Source organism: Myotis nattereri (genome assembly GCF_964212035.1).
Source record: "Myotis nattereri genome assembly, chromosome: X".
Classification (NCBI taxonomy): Eukaryota; Metazoa; Chordata; class Mammalia; order Chiroptera; family Vespertilionidae; genus Myotis; species Myotis nattereri.
The window spans coordinates 96,831,583-96,857,872 of NC_138078.1; the positions used below are offsets into that span (position 1 = coordinate 96,831,583).

At 38.2% G+C, this 26,290-nt stretch overlaps 1 protein-coding gene and 1 pseudogene across 3 annotated transcripts in view; both read left to right on the top strand.

Moving 5' to 3' along the window:
- RNF128 (ring finger protein 128) overlaps positions 1-26,290 on the top strand; it is a gene marked incomplete at its 5' end in the record, with an annotated part of 147,813 nt that overhangs the window by 55,400 nt on the left and 66,123 nt on the right. The window lies entirely within an intron of this gene.
- Positions 19,451-21,179, top strand: LOC308511141 (lysine--tRNA ligase-like; annotated as a pseudogene). The gene is made up of 2 exons: positions 19,451-20,248; positions 20,431-21,179. The product of its transcript is annotated as a lysine--tRNA ligase-like (transcript).

Consider the following 26,290-nt stretch of genomic DNA (forward strand, 5'->3'; position numbering starts at 1 on the left):
CTGAGTAAACCAGCCAGGGCCTAAATTTAACTCTTTAGGAATAGGGTGAATAGACTGAATTCCTTACAGGAAAATGATCCTTTGATCCACCTGTGTTTGTCATTGTTTTCGCAAATAACTGCTTCTCCTTCAATCTCCTACCAATCTTTTTTTCTATTCACAAAGACTTTGGGATAGTATTTTATGCTGACTTATCACTACCCAATCCCTTCTCACCCACTTGATACTTAGTTTTTATTCTGCTTTCTTTTCTAGGAATTTGACTTTGAAAAGAACCCTTTTTAGTAGAGTGAGAGGTTCAAAAGAGGATGAGAGGGGATTGAGTGTGATAATTTACCAAAGTAAAGTGCTATTCCTAAATCTGTTTCCAAATACATTCTTTTTGATATCTCTGCAGTATTGTATTGATACTATTGACCACTCCTTTGAAATCCTCTCCCAAGCAGTCTCTGAATTTTCATGCCTCTCATTTGTTTCATTTTTATTATTTTACTAGTGGCCTGATACACGAATTCATGCACATTGAAAGGAAATTATTAGAAGAAAGATTCATGCGTTAATTACATTACTGCAAAAAAATTACATGTCAAAATAGTATATATGATATTTATATATAAAAAAACCTAATTGACCAAATGACCGAATGACTGGTCGACCAGTTGCTATGACACGCACTAACCACCAGGGGACAGATGCTCAATGCACAGGATCAGGCTCCCTCCTGTCTGTATCGGACCTTCAGGGATTGGGCTCCCTCCTGTCTAGATCGGGCCTGTGGGGATCAGGCCAAAACCGGCTATCCGACATCCCCTGAGGTGTCCTGGATTGCGAGAGGGCACAAGCCAGGCCAAGGGTCCCCACTGGTGCACGAATCCATGCACCGGGCCTCTAGTAGTAGTATAAAACACGTATGCAATTGGCACCAGCGAGAGCTTTATATGTATCATGCATGCATGAGTCAATGTTTGTTTTTAAATTGCTACTGCATGGCATATGTACCCGCCAGTTGGACGGTCGGACGGATGTACGGTCAGTCACTTAGCCTTTTATATATATATATAGATTAAGTCATTCATTTAACACCTCTTCTTTCTTGCATTCAAAACTAGGCCCTCAACATTTCCCCCTCCAATAAATAAGTGCCACACCAGTTGATTCTATCACTTTAAATCTTTTAACATATGTTCCCTTCTTTTTTGCAACTGTTACTACTCTGCTTTCAGTTCCTATGTCTTCTCTTAGGAACAAATGCTGAATCTCCTAATTTAATTGGTCTCCCTGCCTTCAGTGGTTCCTTCCCTCCAGTTCTTCTTCTACATTGCCACTGGTACACACCTTTCATCACGCATATGCCATTGTTCAAAATAGCATTACTTATAAATTTGGACTACATTTCCCAGATGAATCTTAATGTAGTCCCAACCTACTTTTAAAGCTTTATATACCTCTTCTCTCATGTTGATCCCTGCATTTTTTCTCTTCTTTCCATTATCATTCCTTTGCCTGTACTTCTGTTTTTGCTTACATATTCTTTTCTTCCTAACTCTGCTGGTCAAAACTTACTCATCCTTCAAAACCCAACACAAATGCCTCCTTATCTGTGAAGTATTTCTCAATTCCTTCTCTTCCTCTTCCCACCACAGCCCACATCAAAACCAAAATAATTTTTTTCTTTTCTCCCTTAGTACTTCATCTCTTATAGTACATATATATATCAATATCCTATCCTACTAGATCATAATCATTTTAATATTTTATTAATTTTCATATTTCCTGCTGAAATATTTGTACTGTAAGTGCTCTGGTAATATGGGTGGAGTTGCCTTAAATACCCATGAATTCCAGAGGTTCATAAGATTCATTATAAAAGTATCTAATGGAAGGGGACTGAAGTTCAATTCATTAAGCATTTATCAAGTGTATATTGTATGCTATGTACTGTGCTTCTTGCCTGAATACCCAAAATAATTAATGTAAAGTAGGAGAAATAAGAATATACAAATATTTCAAGAATGCAAGTTTCCTAATTTTTATGGTGATCACCATCATGGAACAGTTTATGGGTTTCAAATGGCAAAATGACTTGGGTAACAAAGAAATAGTGACAATGAATTTTTACATTGAACTTTTCCCATTTTATTTTGGATGCAAGCCCAATGCACGAAGATTCGTGCAAGAATGGGCCTTCCTTCCCCTGGTTGCCAGCACTGCCTTTGCTCTGGCGGAGACGCTCTTTCTGGCCTGGAGCCACCTTTCCACCTTCCCACACTGCCCAGAGGCCAGGAGTGGCTGGGGCAGTGTGGAACGCCTGCATTGTTGCCATAGCAACAATACAAGGGTCCCGCCCCATGGCACCTGTGTATGCAAATTAACCCGCCAGCTTTGTTGGGTTAATTTTCATACTCACTCCTGATTGGCTGGTGGGTGTTGTGAAGGTATGGTCAATTTGCATCTTTCTCTTTTATTAGTGTAGATGTTTTAAAATTTTTATTTACACCAGCATTCAATTTATGTCTCCAATTAAAATGCTTCCCTTGAACATGTTGATGAATAAGGAATTCTATTACATAAAAACCTTAAATAAATATATAGTTTGGTAAGCAAATGTTTTTCTAAGCATATAAATAAACTTTTATTCCCCCCCCCCACCACCGCAGTCCCTGTAAAATATCCGTTATCTTGTATAGAATACTATATTTAATCTCTGTTACCAGGCTTATGGAGGAAATAGAGGAGAGTACCAAAGACATTTTCTAAGTTATTTTCTATTATAAAATTAATTATGCTTCTTGCAGTAAACTTAGAAAATACAAAAACAAGTTTAAAACTAAAAATAAAAACTATGTATAATTCCACAGAGGTAGTACCATTAATATTTCTTCCTGTCTCTTTTTCCATGTCTAGGTATATTTTTGTATCCTACTTTTATCTTAATGATTATTTATTTCATGAGTATTAATGTAGTATTAAGAAAATAGGTATAATTTAAGATGCATAGATATAACCATTTTAGCATTTAGGAGTGTTTTTGTTGTCATTTTCTTCTTTTTTTTTTCTGCATACATATTATTTAAAGAACTATATACTATACTAGAAGCCCGGTACATGAATTTTGTGCACAGGGGGTTGGTCCCCTCAGCCCGGCCTGCACCCTCTCCAATCTGGGACCCCTTGGGGGATGTCCGACTGCCGGTTTAGGCCCAATCCCCAGGATCAGACCTAAACCCACAGTCGGACATCCCTCTCACAATCCAGGACTGCTGGCTCCTAATTGCTCACCTGCCTGCCTGCCTGGTTGCCCCTAACTGCTTCTTCATGCCAGCCTGATCACCCCTAACTGCCCCTGCTGCTGGCCAGGTCACCTCCAACTGCCCCCTCCCTGCTGGCCTGGTTGCTCCTAACTGCCCCACTCACTGGGCTAATCACCCTTTACTGCCCCCCCTTCCAGCCTGGTTGCCCCCAACTGCCCCCCTCGCCAGCCTGGTCACCTCTTACTGCCCCCCCTCCCCCTCTGGCCTGGTCGCCCCAAACTGCACCTCCCCTGCTGGCTTGGTCACCCCTCACAGCCCCCCTGCTGACCTGGTCACCCCACACAGCCTGCTTGTTCAGTCATTTGGTCACCCCTCATGGCCCCTTTGCTGGCCTGGTCACCCCACGCAGCCTGCTTGTTCAGTTGTTTGGTTGTCCCTCACTAACCCCCCTCCCGGCCTGGCCATAGGTAGCCATCTTGTGAGGGTGTTATGGTTAATTTGCATATTACCTCTTTATTATATAGGATATACAGTTTTATATGCTGCTTGTGATTGTAAGCATTTCCCCATGTAATTAAAAATAGAAAGAGTGTTCTCTTACTAGTATAAGTTGAAGGTGGTAGTCTTTGACTAGAAGCAGTTTGAGCATCTCTTCCAAAAAGTAACAGGGAGTGCAGAAATGTTGACAGGTAGTTTGTGTGAATTAGCACATTTAAAACAAAAATATGCACCAGAGAGTTTTACATAAAAATATACTTACTAGCCATAAATTTGATGTGGTCTAACCCACATGCAGTGCCTATTGTGGCCTCGGTCTTTTGAAAGTTTTGATCACCATTTTACTTTAGTTCCTTTTCTCCCATGAAATTCCTACAGATTACAAATGAGATTTGCACCCAGTTTCTGTTTTGCTTGGTTAAGTAACACCTCATTGACTAAAATGCCTTTTCTTTTTCATGATGGTCACTGAACTGTAAACTATCATTGGGGTTTTCCCTAAAGGGTACTTGATAAGGTACCACAGGTATTGCTTAGCCATGAATACTTTTTTGTATATGTAAATTTAATTGAAGCATAAATACATACCATAAAATTCAGAAATCATTAGTGTATAGCTCAGTGAATTTTCACAAAGTGAACACACTTGTGTAACCAGCATCTCGATCAAGAAATAGAACAGTACCAGAATCTCAGAAGACACACCAAGATGAAGAATTTTTGAAGCAGCCCAATTGTCAGCTTTGCCTCCTGAGGGAAAGATGTCTCACAGCATGTGGTAGGAGCCTAGTCACCCACAGAAACAGTCACCGTCACTGCATTGAAGCTAGTTAACTATCGCGATCCTCAGCTACATACTATAGGGAATTATTTCTAACCATAGAGTACATGCACTTTTGATGTGCTTACTAAGCAAGTTCAGAGTTGCCACATTTTGATGTTAACACCAACTTTGAAGCCCTTTGGGCAAAGCAATGAATTAATTGCTATTAATTCATTTTCTGTTCTGTCTTTTTCTTTATTGGCTCTATGTATGTCTTCCTATTATAGTGGTATATAGTTAATTACTGCTTGAATTTATCAGTAGGCTTATTACAATATTGATTTCTTTCAAAAAGAAAATTTGGTGATTCATTTCTAGTTTGATGGAGGCTGTTATATTCACAACCTAGTTGTGATTTACTTGGTTTTAATGCTTGAATGCTCAAGTTAGATATAAATCAGTGATTTTCAAAACCCTATCTAACCCTATTTATTTTGATCTTTTTTGAAGGACAATGGTACTAGAACTCACTTGATATATGTGTACTGGTATATGTTTTTCTCAAGATATTAATCACTATCATTTCAGATAAAATGTTGAAGTAGCTTAGGTAAATGCTGCCTAAAACTAAAAAGTCTTAACTTTTAAAAAGAAAATACACCAAAATATTACCCTTGATTATTCTGGGTTGGCGAAATTATGGGTGATTGTTTTTCTCTGATTATTATTTTTTTGTATTTTCTGAACGTTCTATAATGAATAACCTTTATACTTATAATTAGAAAAAACAGTTATTTAAAAAAATACTCCTATAATGTTAATAAATCTTAAAGAAAGCATTAATAGTGCAACTATAGTAACAATAGGAACAAAGCATATTTGATAGAAATGATTTACAGACTGCTATGAAAATTTAAAAAAAATTGGTTTGGCCTTTTGAATATATCTAACACGTATAATTGTTAGCGTGGCTCTTTCTTGTTAGCACTTGTTTCTTAATATGTAAAATAAACCTCAAACACTGAAGAACTGACTTTTTCTATTTTAATATGGACTATTTCTTTTCTCTTTACCCTTTGTATCACTATTTATATTTTTTTCCCCCCTTACACACCTACCTGTATACACACACACACACACCTCAGCTTTTTTGGTATTTAATTTTCTTTCACATAAGAAGCTTTCTTCTTCTCACTAGCTCTCTTCAATATCTACTATTTTCAATACTTTTAAGATTAGTGCAAAGTTTAACATCTTAGAATGAAGAAACAAATATATTGGCAGTTTTCACCTATGACATATTGGGTTCATCAGATGACAACCGTTTTTGTCATTCTATAAGACAGGATGAATTTTTAGAATAAGGGCAGAAAGGAATCATGGTGTTCTTATTTTACACTTTATTAATGATATGCAGAACATATAAGCTCAATCAAAATTGCACTGTAGACATTAAAATTGAGTTATTTGTTTTTTTTAATTTTATTGAATTTATAGGGGTGACATTGGTAAATAAAATTGTATAGATTTCAATTGTACTTGTTTTTTAAATTAGCATTTCCCTTGAAATGATATTCTGCTATAAAGAACTCCACCAGTTGGTGGTTCGCACAAGAAATTGTCTAATTCAAGGGTAGCTTCTGTACCCTACTTTTCCTCATGGGACACATTTCATGACCTACTTTTCTGTCCCCTTTCTCTTCTTTTAATAGCATTAACTCTACTTTATATAATCTTATATACACAAACAAATACACACACACACACACACACACATATTCTTGGAGTCCCCTCTTCCTTTTTAAAATATTTGAACTTCCTTTTATGTAATTCCACTTCTTTTTAAATGAAATTGAACATTATAACAAACTAGTGTTCTCAATACCTAAGGACCTTGAATGTGTCCATAACTCACTCTCACAATCTCCACAAAAACTTATCAATCATGTGATCCTCCTGATTAAATATATATTTTTCTTATGTGCCAATATTTAAGATACATTTTAAATGCTTTTGTTTGTTTTAGGTATTTCGGTTATATTGTTTTTTTGTTAGAAATATCAGTTAAATAATAATTTCCATATACTTTGCAGTTTTTAGACCTCAAAGCATTTCACATGCACTAATCTGTGGACTCATTTAGGAACCGAAACACTGTTTAGCAACATTACTATAAGAAAATGTATTGCCTTTAATTCCAAACAACAACCCACTAGTGTACTTGTGGTTATTGTTAATCATGATAGGCCCATGGCAAAAACTAAAAGCATTTCTCCTAAGAACAGGAACAAGACAGGAATGTCTGCTTTCGCTGCTCTTATTCAACATAGTACTGGAAGTTCTAACCTTAGCAATCAGACAAGAAGAAGAAATAAAAGGTATCCAAATTGGAAGGGAGGAAGTAAAACTGTCATTATTCACAGATGGCATGATTGTACATAGGAAACCCTAAAATCTCCATTAAAATAACTGCTAGATTTAATAAATGAATTTGGCAATGTAGCAGGAAACAAAATCAACACCCAAAAATTGATGGCTTTATTAAACACCAATAATGAATTATCAGAAAGGGAAACTAAACAAATAATCCCATTTACCATTGCAACAAAAATTTAAGATACTTAGGAATAAACTTAACCAAGGATGCAAAAGACATGTACTCAGAAAACTACAGGACGTTGAAAAAAGAGAATAAGATATAAACAAGTGGAAGAACTTACTGTGTTCATGGATTGGTAGAACCAATATCATTAAAATGTCCATAATACCCGAGGCAATCTACAGATTCAATGCAATCCATATTAAAATGCTCAAAATCATGAATCATCCAAGAGATTCAAATCAAAACGACAATTGGGTACCATCTCACACCTGTCAGAATGGCTACCATCAACAAATCAACAAATGATGAGTGCTGGTGAGGATGTGGAGAAAAGGGAACCCTAGTACACTGCTTATGGGAATACAAACTGGTTCAACCATTTTGGAAAACACTATGGAATTTCCTCAAAAAATTAAATATGGAGCTGCCATTTGACCCATTGATCCCACTTCTAGGAATATATCCTAAGAAACCCGAAGCACCAATCATAAAGAATGTATGCACCGCTATGTTCATAGCAGCACAATTTACAATAGCTAAGATTTGGAATCAGCCCAAGTGCCCATCAGCAGATGAGTGGATAAAAGAGCTGTGGCACAGTTATATCATGGAATACTATGCAGTAGTAAAAAAGAAGAATCTCTTACTCTTAGAGACAGCATGGAGGGACCTGAAGAATATCATGCTAAGTGAAGTAAGTCAGTCAGAGAAAGACAAGTATCACATGATCTCACTCTATGTGGAATCTAAGTAACAGAATAAACTGATGAACGGAAGCATGGAACAGAGTGTGAAATCTCAAAGGGAAGGTGTGGGAGGGTGGGTCGGTGGGAGGTAATCAACCAAAGGCTTTGTATGCATAACCCATGGACACAGACAATGGGAGTGGGCTGGAGGGAGTCAATGTGGGAAAAAAGGGGACATATATAATACTTTCAACAATTAAGAATTATTTAAAAAATTATAGGCCTATAAAGTATAGTTTATCACAGTTGACCCCTGAACAACATAGGTTTGGACCGTGCAGGCCCACTTATACATGGATTTTTTCAATAAATATACAGTTAATCAAAACAAAAATAAGGTATCATCTCACATCTCTCAGAATGGCTATCATCAACAAATCAACAAATCAACAAATGACAAGTGCTGGCTAGGATGTGGAGAAAAAGGAACCCTCTTGTACTACTGGTGGGAATTCAGACTGGTGTAGCCACTGTGGAAAACAGTATGGAGTTTCCTAAAAAAAATTAAAAATGAAAGTTCCATTTGACCCAGTAATCCCACTTCTAGGAATATATCCTAAGAAAACATAAACACCAACCAGAAAGAATTTATGCACCCTATGTTTATAGCAGCACAATTTACAATAGCTATGATTTAGAAACAGCCTAAGTGCCCATCAGCAGATGACTGGATAAGAAAACTGTGGTACATCTACACAATGGAATGTACACTTCAGTAAAAAAGAAGGAATTCTTACCATTTGCAACAGCATGGATGAAACTGGAAAGCATTATGCTAAGCGAAATAAGCCAGTCAGAGAAAGATAAATATCACATGATCTCACTCATTTGTAGACTATAATAAACAACATAAACTGATGAACAAAAATAGAACCAGAGACATAGAAGCATCCAACATACTGTCCAACCTATGTGGGAAGGAGGGAGGTGAGGGGGTAAGAGATCAACCAAAGGACTTGTATGCATACATATGAACATTACCAATGGACACAGACAGTAGGGGGGTAAGGGCATATGCTGGGGGATGGGAGCGGCCAGGGAGAGGTCAATGGGGGAAAAAGAAGACTCATGTAATACTTTGAACAATAAAAAATAATAAATAAATAAATAAATAAATAAATAAATAAATAAATAAATAAACAGTTGACCCTCCATATCCCAGGGTTGCACCTCAACCATGATAGAAAACAATATTTTGGATTTGTAGTTGGGAATCTTTGGCTAGTGAGGGCTGACTATATGCATTGTTCTATGTCATGTCACATAAGGGACTTGAGCATATCCATTTTATATAAGGGATGTCCTAAAACCAATCCCCTGCTGATACCAAGGGACAAGTATAATTAAGTTTGGGGAGAGGCAAAATTTATATATGAATTTTCAATGCTATGGGGTCATCACTCTTAACCCTCCTCCCCCATTGTTTAAGAGTCAACTGTAGGAGACATAAAATGATGGCTGAATAGTCAGATGTGGCCCGAGCATTATCCCAGAGCAGATGGAAGGAGCATCTAAATTGAATAACATCCACCCAGAATTGGTGAAGTAGACACAGCTGGTGAGATAGTACACAGCCAGGAAGGACAGAGGACGCCTGAAGAACAGTAGGATCCGGAATCTGGACTAGAGAGAGTTGGGAGACCTCCAAACCCAGAGGGTCAGAAGGAAGCTGCATAGCACCAAGTCCAAGTCCCCTGAGGACAGGAGTAACAACTGACTGTGGAAAGGAAGTCCACAGGGCTGCTGGCAGTAGGGGATTCTAGGTATAAGTCCACAGCCACGAGAGGCTGAGCCCAGAGGGGTGGCCTGAAGAACTGCCCAAGCCACATGGTGCCAGGGGCGGGGGAGGGGGGAGGTGAGAGAAACTCACAGTGGCACAGGTGTTTCCCCTCTTTTTGGTCTTTGCTTTTATTCACTAAACCCAGTTCATAGGACCTTTCAAATACAAATAATCACCTGTTGCTGAGGTGCAGGTGGAGGTGAGGACTTGTTGAGTCTGAGGAGAGACTATGGAGAAGAGCAGGTCAGGGAGAGGTGACCAAGAGTCCAGCACTGGGACATTCCTGACACTTGGGACCTAAGCAGCCATTTTCTCTTGCAGAGTTAGCCTCTCCCAGAAGCCTCCAGACAACCATTATAGCCACACCCAGTCTACACCCTGAGTGGAACAAAGGTCACAAAAATCTGAATAGCTCCTAAGAGCCTTCAGGGACTGGGTTGAAGAGAGGCCTTTCAGTCCCAGAAAGCAATACAGCAACCTCCCTAACTGTAGCCCTGTCAAAAACAGCTGCTTGAGAGATCAAGATTGACAGTGGGCAGACAAGCTAAGTGGGCAGATTGGTCCTGCCTGCTGGCAGTCAAGGAGGTGGCGATAGACACAAACAGAGGAGCCATGGATCACTTGGAACTTCAACATGGTGCTAACTACCTAACAGGAAACTGAGAAGTGGCAGACAGTACAGAAGAGTGGAAATTTAAACCAGCTCCCATAGGGCATTAAAACTCAGCTGAAAGGAATGACACTTCACGTTTTTATTTTTATTTTATTTATCTTTTATTTAAATTTTTTCCTCTTTATTTTCTTCTTTTTGTTTGTTTCTTTGTTTTTTATTCTTTTCCATTATTTTTCTTCATTCTATTTTTTAATGTTATTTCATTTTATCTTATTTTTTTCCCTCTCTTTCTTTTCTTCTTATCCACTCATCCTCTTTCTACCTCTACTATACTGAACTGAGGTCCTCCCTCATATTCATTCAATTCCTTAACCTTACTTTCTGTATATAAGACTCTGTACCCACCCTCTTTTCTGTGTGTTTGTTGTTTTCATTTTTTGGTTTATATGTTTGTTCTATGGCGTGTTCTTCCCATATATATACTTTTTTTCTTTATCTTCCTATTTCTTCTTTTTCTTTTCTCTCTTACCATTTTTTCTTCCCTCGATATCATTTTTGCTCTCTTTTCTCTCCCCTAATTCTCTTTTCTCTGGTAGTCACTTCTGCTGGGGTTATCGGTGTCATGAGTAATTCATGTTTTGTTCCCTTTGTGTCATGTCTTGTTGAGTTATATTTTGTGCTGTTTGGTCAGCATGGTAGAGAGCGAGCCACATAACCAGACAACTTGAGAGGAGACTCCATCCACAAATGGGATAATAACACTCAAGACCCAACTACACCAAGAGAACCCAAATATCTCAAGTAGGGGGCATCCGTAGATTAGCCAGCCCAGAAGACCTGAGAGATTGCACCACTGGATCCCACAAAGCATCTAATATGTAAGACAAATTCAAAAATTCTGGGTGGCATAGCAGTTTGATATAATATGTAGAAGCAATCACAAAGGAACAGCAAAAATGGGGAGACATTCTAAAGAAAAGGAGGAATCACCAGAAAAGGAAATACTAGTCAATGAAATCGAGGTGAGCAATTTTTCAGAGAAAGAATTCAGAGCAATGGTCATAAGGACACTGAAAAGGATGGAAGACAAAATCAACATGTGTAAAAATAAAGAGGAAATGAAAAGAATCAAGAGGAAACGAAGAATGACACAGCCACAATAAAGAACGCAATGGAAAGTTTCAACAGTGGACTAGAAGAAGCTGAGGACCACATCAGTGAGTTAAAAAACAAGGTAGAAAAAACCACCCACGCCCTAACCGGTTTTGCTCAGTGGATAGAGCATCCGTATGTAGACTGAAGGGTCCCGGGTTCGATTCCGGTGAGGAGCATGTACCTTGGTTGTGGGCACATCCCCAGTAAGGGGTGTGCAGGAGGCAGCTGATCTATGTTCTCTCTCTGATGTTTCTAATTCTCTATTCCCTCTCCCTTCCTCTCTGTAAAAAATCAATAAAATATATTTTTTTTAAAAAAAAAAAACAAACAAAAAACAACAACACCCAAGCACAGCAGCAACTGGAAAGAAAACTTAAAAATCAGGAGGAGAGACTAAGGGAGCTTTGGGACAACACAAAATGAAACAATATCCACATAATTGGGGTACCAGAAGGAGAGGAAGCAGAGCAAAGAATAGAAAACCTGTTTGAAGAAATAATGACAGAAAACTTCCCTGATGTTGGGAAGAAAAAGTCACACAAGTCCAAGAAGCACATAAAGTCCCAAACAAGATGAACTCAAAAGTGCTGACACCGAGACACATCATAATTAAATTTGCAAACATCAATGACAAAGTAAGAATCTTAAAGGCTGCCAGAGAGAGACAGAAAGTTACCTAGAAGGGATCTTCCATTAGAATATCGACTGATTTCTCAACTGAAACACATCAGGACAGAAGGGAATGGAAGGAAATATACAAAGTGATGCAAAGCAAGGAACTGAATCCAAGAATACTATACCCAGCAAGGCTATCATTCAAAATTGAAGGTGAAATCAGGAGCCTCACAGACAAGAGTCAAAACTCTATATAATTCCCAATCATGCTTGTTTAGACAGTTTTCTCTACTTATTCAATTTCCTTGTAATGTTCATAAAAGCTCTGTCTCACCTTTTCCATGTGTTTCACCTTAAGGACTCATTTTGTTTTCCTAACCTATGATGATCTAAAAATAATTGGCTTATTTTTAATAGCACTCATAATGTTCCTAAAACTTTTAGGAACATAACTTTGATTTGTGGCTTTATTAGCCATTAATAGATTTACAAGTTGGTACATCTTTTCTCATTAGACAATTTCAACAGTCATTTAGATAAAGGCTAGAAAAATATGGTTATGTATTTTAATTAATTATTTTATTTTCTACAAGTTTTATGTAAATATTTATTTTTATTTCTCTTGAATCTATATTTAGGAATAGAATTTCTTGGCTAAATGGTAACTCTATCATTAACTTTTTTACAGCTTTTAGTTTATCTTTAGTTTTGAAAGTTAGGAAATATGGTTATATTGAGTGAGGCTTTCGTTTATAGATCTACAAACAAGCTGTATTTAACACAGCTCCAAAATACTTTGAGTTGTAGCGTATTTTGAATTCTTGTTTTCCACCAACATCATTTCATTTTGGCAAGGGAACAGGATGTGTAAGAGAGACATAAACTGGCCAGTACAAAAGCACCAGTCACCTCCATTGCCTTAGCCATCACCCCCACCCACCAACCCACCCTTTTTGCTACTTCTATCGGACTGATGACTTTCATTTCAACTTGCAAACAAGACACAGAAATTTACTTACGTTGAATAATGTAATTAAAGGCTAACAGATTATCCTTTGATGGTAAGGAAAGCTACATGATTGCTCTATTTTTCTTTCAATCTATTGTACCAAAGATGAATGTGTTCCATTTGAAATTGGGAGACAACATATTACAATGGAAGGACAGGTGTCATTGAGTCAGACTGCGTGGCTTGAACTGCAGCCCTACCAATTAATAAATATGTGATATTGGGCAGGTTGTTAACCTGGACTTCATTTATCTTGTTCATAAGAGGGAGGATAATAATGCCCAGCTTTTCTATAATGTTGTAAATAAAGTATTTGACACCTAACGGACATTTAGTAAATGTTTATTTTCTTGAGCCTTTTGCTAACAATTTTATTATTAAACATAATATTTCTCCTTTGGTAATTATAATTGTTCACTCCCACATTTTAAAATATGTAAATGTTTTATATGTAGAAGCAGAAAAAAAAAGTGTGACATCCAAACTGCTGTTTTTCTGGGCAGTTTCTGACATATACAGAGAAAAATCACATCACATAATTAAAAAACTGAAACAACTATTTTGTCCTCCTGTGTATTTTCATTTTAAGCAGCAGCAAGAACTTAAAATCAAGAAGTTAAGTTCTAACAGCAGAAATGGTTGTGGACCTTTTGATGGCACAGTAGATAAGTGAGGAGACTTAGGAATCAAATGGATTTTTACTTGAACTCCAACCTATCATGTAATAGCTTTGTGACCATAGCCAAATTAACCTCTTTGGCTAAGGTCACAAATCTATTAAATGAACTCAGTTTTTTAATCTATAGAAAGGGGGATGACAGTACTTACTTCATAGGGTTATTGTGAGGGATAAATTAGATAATATATAAAGCACTTAGTATACAGCCTGATTCATTAAAGGATAGCTTAACCACCTCCTCACCATCATCTAAAGCCTTGTCTTGGAGATAGGCAATACATGTCACAGCAGGGCTTCTCAGAGACTCTGATATGTTAAAGAAACACTATATAATTTTATTCAGTGCATTGTTTTCTAAATTATTTATCTATATAACCCTTTTCTCTCAAAATACTTAACATCTGAAACATAATTTGGAAAACACTGATTGCCAACCTTTCTCTCTCTCTCTCTCTCTCTCTCTCTCTCTCTCTCTCTCTCTCATTTTATTACAATGACCTCATATTTTAACTGTATCAAAGTTTCACCAATGTCAAGGAGTGACTGAACCAGTTATCTCACTATGATAAGAACAGAATGTTTTCAGTGTGATGAAAATTTTAGTTATACTGTAATTCTTTGTATTAATATGCTACCTTTTATATCAGCCTAATGTGACTTTATTTAGAAATAGTCCATTGTATAAATGTACCACAGCTTTTTAATTCACTCATCCATTGATGGACACTTGGTCTGCTTTCAAATATTGGCTATTGTAAATAACACTGCAGTGGACATAGGGGTGCATATATTCTTTGGAATTAGTGATTCGGGTTTCTTTGGATATATTCCCAGAAGTGGAATCAAAGGGAATTAAGCAAAAAACTAAACTCATAGACACAGACAACAGTATGATGATTACCAGAGCGAAAAGGGGCTAGGGAGAGATAGAAGAGCATATAACTGGGATAAATGGTGATAGAAGGAGACTTGACTTGGGGTGATGAACACACAATACAATATACAGATGACATATGGTAGAATTATAAACCTCATAACCAGTGTCATCCCAATAAATTCAATAAAAAAGAAAAAGTATAGTTCTACCGGATAGGTTTATTCTCCTTACTGACTTTCATAAAAAAAACTTATTGTGAAATGATAAAACCACAAGTGAGACAGGTTTCTGTTTGTTTTTATAATTAGTATATGGGCCTTAGTATAGAGGTTAGCTTTTATAATAAATCATAGAGGAGGAAATTTAATATTTTCAGTTGGTAGAATGTTCTTGTTTATAATTTTTTACTAAATGAAAGCAGAATTTCTTTAGAGGTTACCAAATTCTTTTTCTCTAATTCAGATACCTAATAGAATACTAATTTGTACCCTTAGGTTCTTGTGGCCAGGTCAAAATAAATACCCTATCTCTAAGCATAATGCTTTTGCTAATTTTAATAATGAATGCAGTTTCCAACATAATTCCCCTATTAGAAAGTATATCTGAAGAGAATGTATATAAAAAGAGGTTCATATTTCAACAAAAGTTTGACTAACTCTTTATGACCAGCACTCTGCTGGATATTGTGGTAGAAGGAGAAGAGTGAGCAGGGAGTAAGGAGCTCAGAATAAACAATGATGTGGTCTTTTTCTTCCTTTCGGGGAGCTCATATTTTCAGGGTCTATTGCATTCCTACAGAAAACATTAATAAATAGCAACAACAAATGTTGAATTTGGTTTCTAGAAATCTTACTACCCTCAAACAAAAACTATGACAATAAAAACTTCAGCATAAAAAATGTAATGCAATTACAGGACACCCAATTAATTAAATAACTTTCATACTACAGTTTTTTTTTATGACTTTGAAATAGCCTATCTTATTACTTTCTTTCCCTCAGTATCAGCACAAATTTAAGGTTTTATAGACACTCAAACTGTTCCAACTACCTTAAGACTTCTCTTTTATGACCACCAACCCTCTTCATAAGTGGCCAAAATACTAGTCTCCTATTGAACAAAAATAACTGGATTCTAAATTGAGTTTGGGATTAAAATGGCATCTGTTCTAGCTGCTAAATGTGAGTGAGAAACAGATATAATCAAGCTCCATTTGGAGAGGGATTTTGCCACCATTAGTAGTTCTGCTCTGGCAGTATGGTAATTTCAATGGGATCGGCACTATGGCAGTGTGCATTGCACTAAACCCAAGGTCTATAGAGTAGGATTAGTGTTCAACTTTTTATCTGTGTTTATGTGACATGTCCTTGCTGTAGGCAGACATGTCCTGTCAAGATATGCCATCTTTGAATGTAGAAAAGAGTTGTACCTTAGACTCTGTTCACCACAATTATCTTTAAGGATGAATTTGTTTTCAGATTGAATCAAGATTCAGATTATCACTAAACATAGCATACTTAAAATTGCATTCATCAAACATTTACTTGATATGTGTTACATTCCAGGAACTCTGCTAGATGTTGTAGATACAGTGATGAAAGACCCAGCCCCTAACTTGAAGGAGTTAATAGATTAGTGACACTCAAGAAAACCAGATAACCTCAAGTGAAGTCTGCACTAGACAGTGTAGAAACTGAATGTCTAACCCAGATGGGCCAGTATCTTATAAAAGGAGGTTGAAATGGAGATTTTTAAGGGCCTTTAGCAAGGGAATAATGTGAACATTTTTCCTTTTATTATTTTTATTTATTTCTTTTTAATTGAATTTATTAGGGTGATATTGGTTAATAAAATTACTTAAGTTTCAGGTGTAGAACTCTATAATAGATCATCTGTATATTGTATTATGTGTTCACCACAAGTCAAGTCTCTTTCAATCACAATTTATCCCCCCTTTACTCACTTCCATATCCCCCTCAGGTAATCACCATAATGTTGTCTGTCTATGAATTTGTTTATATGTTTGTTTTGTTTAATCCCTTCATTATTTTACACAGCCCTTCAACCTCCCTCCCCTGACAGATGTCAGTCTATTCTCTATCTATGAGTGTATTTTTTTTAAAGTTATGTGTATATTTTTATTTATTTCAAAGAGGAAGAAATGGGGAGAGAGAGGTAGAAACACCAGTGATGAGAGAGAACCATTGATCGGCTGCCTCCTGCATGCCCCACCCTGGGAATCGAGCCCACACCTGGACATGTGCTCTGACCAGGAATCAAACTGTGACCTCCTGGTTCATAGGTCTACGCTCAATCACTGAGCCACACCAGCTAGGCTATGAGTCTGGTTTGTTTTTTGTTTGTGTGTGTGTGTGTGTGTGTGTTTTAAATATATATTTTTATTGATTTTTTTACAGAGAGGAAGAGAGAGGGATAGAGAGTTAGAAACATCCATAAGAGAGAAACATCGATCAGCTGCCTCCTGCACACTCCCTACTGGGAATGTGCCCACAACCAAGGTACATGCCCTTGACCGGAATCGAACCTGGGACCCTTGAGTCTGCAGGCTGACGCTCTATCCACTGAGCCAAACCGGTTAGGGCTATGAGTCTGTTTTTATTTTGTTACTTCATTTGTTTTTTTAAAAATCTTTAAATTATTTATTAGTTAAGGAATTACAAATGTGTCCTCATTCCCCCCACCATTAACCCCCATCCTCCCCCCACCCCCCAACTCATACTCTCATCCCCCTGTTGTCCATGTTCATTGGTTTGGCTTATATGCATGCACACAAGTCCTTTGGTTGATCTCTTCCCCTTACTCCCACCCTCCCCCACTTTCCCTCTGGGGACTAACAGTATGTTACTTTATTTGTTACATATGAGTGAAATCATATGGTACTTGTCTTTCTCTGACTGCCTTATTTCATTTAGCATAATGCTTTCCCGGTAACTTTTTTTTCCTTTTAAAAAAAATGTATCTGGTAGCTGTGAGGGGATGAATTGTAGGGCTAAGACTGCTGGTTTGGAGAGCAATAAGCAGGTTGTTATAGTGATTAAGGTGAGAGACAACTTTTTCACCCAGCACCTGAACTCCCCTCCCCTCTGAGAGCTGTCAATCTATTCTCTATCTGAGTCTGTTTCTATTTTGTTTGCTAGTTTATTTTGCTCATTATATTTCATATATGAGTGAAATCATATGGTATCTTTCTTTCTCTGACTAGTTTATTTCACTTAGCATAATACTCTCCAGGTCCATCCATGCTATTGTATATGTAGATTACTTCTATTCATATTTACAATATTAGAAATTAACACATGAAAATAATGGGCCTGTTTCTGATGTGGCTAATTTTCAGATTTCTCTATGTGAAGTATGAAGTACTTACTAGTAAAAATAAAATAATTCTATTGCCAGAGTTTTTCTATGCAGCGTAAAGGATTGATATTGATCTGGCCAGAGTGACTAGACCACTATATTGGAGCTCAAACTATAATCAAACTCCAGCCTAATATTTCTAAATATGTAGGCCATACCTTTCACATCAGGCCTTCCAGAGAAATAGCTGTGGTACAGGGACCTTAGGTGAATATGGACAGTGGCAAGCCAAAACTGAGCAAAAAGTGGTGGTAATCATTAGTTCCAGGTGTTCTGACATGTTGACACAAGCTGCTGTAAGGCTTGTTAAGGGGTTCCTGCAGCAACCTCCTGGGCACAGTGGGGGTAGAGGGAGCTGTGAATGGGTCAATTTACTCCCTTCACAGCCCTTCACAAGGACAAGCTACTTTCTTTTTTTTTTCTTTTTTTCCTCCTTTTATTTATGGGGGGAGAGGAGTTGGAGGGGACCAGGCCTGCAGGGGAGGGCAGTTAAGGGGGGACCAGGCCTGCAGGGGAGCAGTTAGGCTTCGATCAGGCTGGCAGGGGAGTGGTTAGGGGGTGATCAGGATGGCAGGCAGAAGCAAGCGGTTAAGGGCAATCAGGCAGGCAGGCAGGCAAGCGGTTGGGAGCCAGCAGCCCCAGATTGTGAGAGGAATGTCTGACTGCCGGTTTAGGCCTGATCCCACAGGGGCCTAAACCGGCAGTTGGACATCCTTTGAGGGGTCCCAGATTGGAGAGGGTGTAGGCTGGGCTGAGGGACACCCCCCCACCCCCCAGTGCACGAATTTAGTGTACCGGGCCTCTAGTATAAAAATAAAAAAATAGTTAATATATGTATTTTGTATGTATTCTATACAAAATATAGTTAATGTAAACCAAAAAGGAAGAAAATATGCTTAGTAAACATTATCCTCATTTTTGTGCTGTAGTTAATACTTATAACTTATGTTGAACTATTTCTTTCTTTCTTTCCTTTATTGTTAAGGTATTACAAATGTGTCCTTATCCCCCCATTTTCCCTCCATCCCCCCACTCATGCCCTCACCCCCCTGGTGCCTGTATCCATTGGTAATGCTTATATGCATGCATGAAAGTCCTTTGGTTGATCTCTCCCCCTTAGCCCCACCCTTTCCTGCCTTTCCTCTGAGGTTTGAGCATCTGATCGATGCTTCTCTGTCTCTGGATCTATTTTTGTTCATTGGTTTATGTTGTTTATTATAATCCACAAATAAGTGAGATCATGTGATATTTATCTTTCTCTGACTGACATTTCACTTAGCATAATGGAGGACCAGCTACTTTCTCATAAAAGAAGTGAGCTAAAGAGATGCCTGAAAACTGACAAGCAGGTAGTGGAGAAGGAGGCCAAGCATAAAGAGCTCAGTCAGAAACAACTAAGCCAGGCCAATGCCACTGCCACCAACCTCACCACTGACAATGATACAGGTACCGAGGAGAAGAGTCTGTACTCAAACAGATACTACAAGATCCGCAGCCAAACAGTCCATCAACTAAAGGTCAGTAGGTAAGACCCATACCCATTCAACTTCCATGTAGACATCTTCTCACTTCACTCAAGAATACAGTCACCTGCAGCCTGGGGACCACCTAAGTGACATCACCTTTAGGTGACAGGTAGAATCCATGCCTAAGGAGCTTCTAGGGAAAAGCTTATCTTCAATGACCTTCAAGGAGAGGGGATCAAATTGCAAGTCATGGCCAATTCCAGAAATTATAAATCAAAAGAAGAATTTCTTTGTATCCAAAAAACAAACTATTTCAGGGAAACATAATTGGAATTCAGGGGAATGCTGGGAAAACCAAGAAGGATGAGCTGAGCATCATTCCCTAAGAGATCACACTGCCGTATCCTTGCTTGCATATATACCTCATCTTTACTTTGGCCTCAAAGACAAGGAAACATGATATCTTCAGACACTTATGCTTGATCCTGATGACTTTGTGAGGCAGAAATTTATCATCTGCTCTAAGGTCATCACATATAAAAGTAGTTTCTCGGAGGAATTGGAATTCTTAGAGATTGAAACTCCCATGATGAACAACATCCCAGGGGGAGCTGTGGCTATGCCTTTTATCACCTACCACAATGAACTGGACATGAATGTATATATATGAGAATTGCTCCAGAACTCTACCATAATATGCTGGTGGTTGGTGGCATTGACCAGGTTTACAAATTGGATGCCAATTCCTGAATTAAGAAATTGATTTGATTCACAATTCTGAGTTCACCACCTGTGAGTTCTATATGGCCTAGGCCAGTGGTTGGCAAACTCATTAGTCAACAGAGCCAAATATCAACAGTACGATTGAAATTTCTTTTGAGAGCCCAATTTTTTAAACTTAAACTATATAGGTAGGTACATTGTTATTAACTTAATTAGGGTACTCCTAAGGCTTAGGAAGAGCCACACTCAAGGGGCCAAAAAGCCGCATGTGGCAGACTATCATGATTCCATGGAAATCACAGAAAAGATTATTTCAGGGATAATAGTGAAGTGTATTACAGGCAGTTACAAACTCACTTACCATCCAGATGGCCCGAGGGCCAAGCCTGAGAGATTGACTTCGTCCCACCCTTCTGGAGAATCAGCATGGTGGAAGAGCTTGAGAAAATTCAGGGGGTGAAGGTGACAGAAATCAACCTCTTTGAAACTGAAGAAACTCACTCACAAAATTCTTGATGATATCTATGTGGCAAAAGCTATTGAATGCCCTCCACCTGGTACCATAGTCAGGCTCCTCGATAAACTTGTTGGGGAGTTCCTGGAAGTGATGTACCAATCCTACATTGATCTGTAATCACTCAAAGATATGAGACCTTTTGCCAAATGACACTGCTCTAAAGAGGGTCTGCCTGAGCACTTTGAGATTTTTATCATGAAGAAGGAAATTTAGCAATGCCTACACCAAGTTGAGTAACTCCATGAGGAAGTGGCAGCTTTTCAACGAACAGACCAAGGCCAAGGCTGCTGCTGCTGCTGAGACCATGCCATAGATAAACACTGTTGCACCACCCTGGAATATGGTCTGCTGGGCATGGGCGTAGACCCAGTCACCATGTTTCTCATAGACTAGTCTAATAACATCAAAGCAGTACTTCCATTTCCTCCCATGAAACCTGAAGACAAGAAAGAAAATATAGCAACTGCTGATACACTGGGAAGCACAACAGTTAACACTTCTGTCTAGAAAAGAATAACTGCAAGTCACATAACTCGGGCATCTTTGCATTTCTGGGAAAGATCAAGGGCTGTAATAAAATTCTTGTACATTGCTCTCCATTTGACTATTGTAGTTCATTCACCAAAAGAGAGAAAATGAGTTAATCATTCCTATTTTCTCTAAACAATTAAATGAAAAAACGCTATGGGCCACAGGTAACATGCAGCCAAAGAACCCACAGAACTTGTTAAATTCCCCAGACATACTGAATCAGGAAATTGGGACCTGGGAGTTCACAGTTTTAGCAAGTTTCCAGGGTTAGTCTCATGCATATTAAAGTTTGGAGATCATTGATCCTGCTCAATAGTTTTCAAATTATGATATGGGATCACAAATCCCTGAGGTTGTTTCAGGGGTCCATGAGGTCAAAACTATTTTCATAATAATATGTAGACATTATTTTCCATGTTTCACTGTGTTGACATTTACATGGAGGGTGTACAGGCAGTGATCAGCAGAAACTCCTAGCCCCTTAGCACAAACTAAGACAGAGGCACCAAACTGTATTGTATGCTATACTTCCATGCATTTACAGTAAAAAGAAAATGTCAGTTTTACCTAAGAATGTCCTTGATGAATCAGTAAAAATAATTAATTTTATTATCCTATTACTTATCCTACCTTGTCATACACAAATTTTTGTATATTCTGTGTGCTGAATTGGGAAATAGACATAAAATACTTCTGCAGCAGGCCAAAATATGATGGTTGGCTGAAGGAGAAACACTTGTATGACTAAGTTGTGAGCGGAACCAGCCGCTTTTTTCAAACTCCTTTTTAACTTAAAAGAACTACTGACAAACAGTGGTTACCCAGACTTGGATGTTTAGAAGACCTTTTCTCCAAAATGAACTAAGTGAGTCTCTTATGTCAAGAAAAAAAATGACAGCATTTGTTGTTAATGATAAAATTTAAGTGCATAGCAAAAACTAGAACCTTAGAAACCTTATCTATCACATGAGCTTGACAATTTCCTAATACTTAGACTTTTCTGATGTCATCGATGGTTATACAATATCAAAAAGCAACCGTGATTGTTTTGGTATTGTATATCTTGAAATGAGTCATCATTTGTGAGATCTGAATAACTCAGTAAACCAGTACTTTCCAATGACCAACGCAAGATATTACAAAACCATAGATAAAGGATCCATTCATTATACAAGATAAATCAATGTATTTTCATATAAGGAAGTACAGAGTTCATTGATATGGCTTCAAATTCTACCTTGCACCTAACCTTTAAGAAACTACCAATTGTTAAGTTTTAGTGTAGTATCAAACAAGAAGAATGAAAATTATTTGAAAATGCTATTAAAATATTCACTTTTCTAATTGCATATCTGTGTGAGTAGATTTCCTTCATATATTTCATTCAAAAAAACAGATCCCAAAAGATATGATGCAGAAGCCAATATGAACATTCAGCATTTTTCTATTAAGTCTGCCATTAAAGACCTTTGCACAAATGACAGGGCCACTTTTTATTCCATTTTGAGGGATATATAGTTATTTTTTATTTAAAATATGTTAACTATAATAGGTATTTGTGACTGTTATTTTAAATGAATAAAGAAATCAGTTTACAATTATTCAGTGTTAATTTCTAATATTGTAAATATGAATAGAAGTAATCTACATATGCAACAGCATGGATGGACCTAAAGAGTTTTATGCTAAGTGAAATAAACTAGTCAGAGAAAGAAAGATGCCATATAATTTCACTCATATATGAAATATAGTGAACAAAATAAACTAGCGAACAAAATAGAAACAGACTCATAGATAGAGAACATATTAACAGCTCTTAGAGGGGAGGGGAGTTCAGGTGCTGGGTGAAAAAGTTGAAAAAATTGAAGAGATTAAGCAGGGGAGTGGGGGAGACAAACAGCCATACACACAGACAACAGTATGGTGATTACCCAAGGGAAAGGGTGGATAATTGGTGATGGAAGGAAACTTGACTTGGGATGGTATACAGATGATGTATTATAGAATTGTACACCTGAAACCTATATAATTTTATTAACCAATGCTACTGCAACAAATGCAATAGAAAAGTAAAATAAGAAATAGTCTATATAAACAAAAAATTTTTGGTTTATTCAATGACTTTAAAGAGTATAAAGTGGTCCTGAGATCAAAACTTGAAGAAATGCTGATCTAGCCATTGGGTTCTTAAAAATATACTAAACATATCACTACTGTAAATTAGAATAGCCCAGGCAGGGCTAACCATATTTTAATAATAATTCTAAGAATTATTTAGCTGAGTATTACCTGCCATCCAAAAATTATGTATCTGTGACCTTTTTAAAAATATCTTTATTGTTTAGAGTATTACAGATGTCCCCTTTATTCCCCCATTGATCCCCTTCACCCAGTTCCCAGCCTCTCCCAGGACTTCACCAGCCTATTGTCTGTGTCCATAGGTAAGATCTTTGGTTAATCACTTCCCGCCCCCCACTTTTCCTCTGAGATTCATTAGTCTGTTCCTTGTTTCCATGCCCCTGATTCTATTTGATTCACCATTTTATTTTGTTCATTAGATTTCTTATTTGCTTATTTTAATTTTTAGATTTAATTGTTGATAGAGATGTATTTGTTGCCATTTTATTATTCATATTTTATCTCCTCCTCCTGCTCCTCCTCCTCTTTCTCCTTCCCTCCTCCTCCTCCTTTCTTTCTCCTCCTCCACCTCCTCCTTCTCCTCCTTCTTCTTCAATACCCTTCGACATTTCATGTAATACTGGTTTGGTGGTAATGAACTCCTTTAGCTTTTTCTTGTCTGTGAAGTTCTTTGTCTGACCTTCAATTCTAAATGAGATTTTTGCTGGGTAGAGTAATCTTGGCTGTAGGTCTTAACTAGTCATCTCTTTGCATGTATTTTTCCACTCCCTTCTGCCCTGCAATGTTTCTGTTGAGAAATCAGCTGACAGTCCTATGGACGCTCCTTGTAGGTAACTGACTGCTTTTCTTTTGTTGATTTTAAGATTCTCTGTCTTTAATCCTTGGCATTTTAATTATGATGTGTCTTAGTGTGGGCCTCTTTGGGTTCCTCTTGTTTGGTACTCTCTGTGCTTCCTGGCCATGTAAGTCTATTTCTTGCACCAAGTAGGGGAGGTTTTATGTCATTATTTCTTCAAATAGCTTTTCAATATCTTGCTCTCTCTCTCTTCTTATGGCACCCCCATAATGCGAATGTTGGTACACTTGAAGATGTTCCTGAGGTTCCTTACACTATCTTTATATTTTTTTAATTCTTTTATGTTTTTGCTCTTCTAATTGGGTGTTTTTTGATTCCTCATATTCCAAGTCATTAATTTGATTCTCAGAATCCTCTATTCTACTGTTGAATCCCTGTAAATTATTCTTTATTTCAGCTAGTGTATGCTTACTTTATGACTCATCCTTTTTCATGCCTTTGACTTTCTCACTAAGATCCTTGAAAGTCTCATGAAGATCCTAGAGTAACCTTATAACCATGGTATTGAACTCTATCCAAAAGTTTGCTTGCTTCCATTTCTTTCATTTGTGATATAGTTCTTTGTCTCCACATTTTGGCTGCTTCTTTGTGTTTGTTTCAATGTATTAGGTGGAGTTGCTATGTCTCCTGGAATTGGTAGAGTGGCCTTGTGTAGTAGGTGTCCTATAGGTGGCTCATCCTCCCCAGTCACCTGAGCTGGGCACTCTAGGTACGTACCTGTGTGGGCTGTGTGAATAGTTTTGTAGTTGAGCCTTGGTTGCTGTTGGCATCACTGAGTGGAATTGATCTGCAGACTAATTGGCTGTGAGGCCCCACTGTGACTACAATGGGAGAACTGTTGTGCAGGAGACACCCTTATGGAGCAGGAGTTTAGTGCTCACGGAGTCTGCCCCTTGAGTGTGTCGCTTATGGATGTGTAGAGTTGTAATCTGCTATGATCTGAATCTGTCCACCAGGTGCACTGGCTCTAGGGCCCCTAGGGAGGTACAAAGTCGTCCACTGCCTGGGACCACCCTGCAGGAGCTATTTTTATTGGGCTTGGAGGTGCCTAGGTGAGGCCCAGCTATGAAGCAAGGCAGGCTCATGCTAGTGCAGGGTCTTGGGACTTTCCTTGATAGGTTTGGGGCATGATGACCCAGCTGCTTGTTAGAGAGATTTTAGCAAAATCTAAAGCCTGAGCCAGGTCAGGCCATTCATATGCAAAAGCCACTGCAAACAGGTTGGGTGTAGCAGCATATCAGATGACGTGGGGTCTCTGGAAATCACCAGGGTCTCTGGGAATCACCAGGCAGAGCAAAAAATATGGCTGCCAGTCAACCCTATGACTGGGGAGGTCCCAGTACAGGAACAATGACCCCTGCAAGCACCCCTTTCTAGGAAAAAGCTGCCCCCGAGTTCCTGCCCTGATGCCAGACAATCCAGTTCCCCCCCCCATATATGTCTGGATACCCCAGAGCCTCTGCCTGGCACTGGAGCTCAGAGGAAGTGGGACTTCGTAAAGTCAGTTCATGAGCCAGCCCTTTCAAAGGAACAGCTGGGGCTCTAGCACCTTCTGTGTCACTGAACCCCAATCACCACTGGTTTTTGCAGCCCAAAGTTATAAGGACTTATTTTCCCAGCTCTGGAAGCCTGGGATATGGTGTGGAGCTGGGACCCCTTGCTCCTCTCAGGTAGCCTCCACAGAGATGAGAGATGATCTCCCTCCCGATTAAAAAAGCAGCACACATGGATGCCAGACCAGCCCGTTCCAAACCTCCACCCCTCCTACCAGTCTCAGTGTGTGTTTTTTTCTTTACTTCTCTAGTTGTAAGACTTCCACTCAACCACCTTTTAGGCAGTTCTAAATGATGTTTGTTCTGTATTTTAGTTGTAACTTTGATGTAGTTGTGGGAGGCAGCAAGTACAAGGCTTTTACCTACGCTGCTATCTTGACTCTCACATCTGTGACTTTTTAAACAGCATTACTTCTAATTCCCTAATGTCTTTAATATACTGTTTTCTGAAGACTCCATCTACCAGAGATTTTTGGTTTTGGTACTACATCCAGTCTGTAACTCATTTCGTAATAGAGTACAGTCAAACCCCATAGGAT